Source organism: Octopus bimaculoides, chromosome 21, assembly GCF_001194135.2.
Source record: "Octopus bimaculoides isolate UCB-OBI-ISO-001 chromosome 21, ASM119413v2, whole genome shotgun sequence".
Classification (NCBI taxonomy): Eukaryota; Metazoa; Mollusca; class Cephalopoda; order Octopoda; family Octopodidae; genus Octopus; species Octopus bimaculoides.
Window position 1 is genome coordinate 32,934,314 of NC_069001.1, and position 682 is coordinate 32,934,995.

Consider the following 682-nt stretch of genomic DNA (forward strand, 5'->3'; position numbering starts at 1 on the left):
CTGTACTCTTTCGCCACAACTTTCTCTCATTCTTGCTTCCTGTTTCTGTTGCGCCTGTCATTCAAAGGGTCAGCCTTGTCACACTGTGTCACGCTGAATATCCCCGAGAACTACGTTAAGGGTATATGTGTCTGTGGAGTGCTCAGCCACTTGCATGTTAATTTCGCGAGCGGGCTGTTCCGTTGATCGGATCAACTAGAACCCTCGTGCCAACAACAACTGTGTAAAAGAACATTGCCATTACCATATTTCCATGCACAATAGGGTGCTGAAAAGTTCTTGGCTTTGGGTAAAAGAAAATACAGGAGGATCACTTAATTATGATTTTATCCCACATATTCCCCCTCTCAGATGCACACACTTATTACAGTGGTCCTTCAGTTTTTCTAAGCCCTGTAAAAGAACTCGGAAGGCTGGGTCTCTAATCAGGCCTTTCAAGATACCCTTAAACCCAGGACATTTTCAGCACCCCCTCATAAGGTCAGATTGTATTCAGAAAGTCGAGTCTCAGATCTGCATGAGATTAAAATGTTAAAGCCCAAGTCTCATATATTTAGAGGGTCGGGTGACACGTAAAAGCACCCACTACACTCTCTGAGTGGTTGGCGTTAGGAAGGGCATCCAGCTGTAGAAACGCTGCCAAATTAGATTGGAGCCTGGTGTAGCCATCCGGTTGCACCAG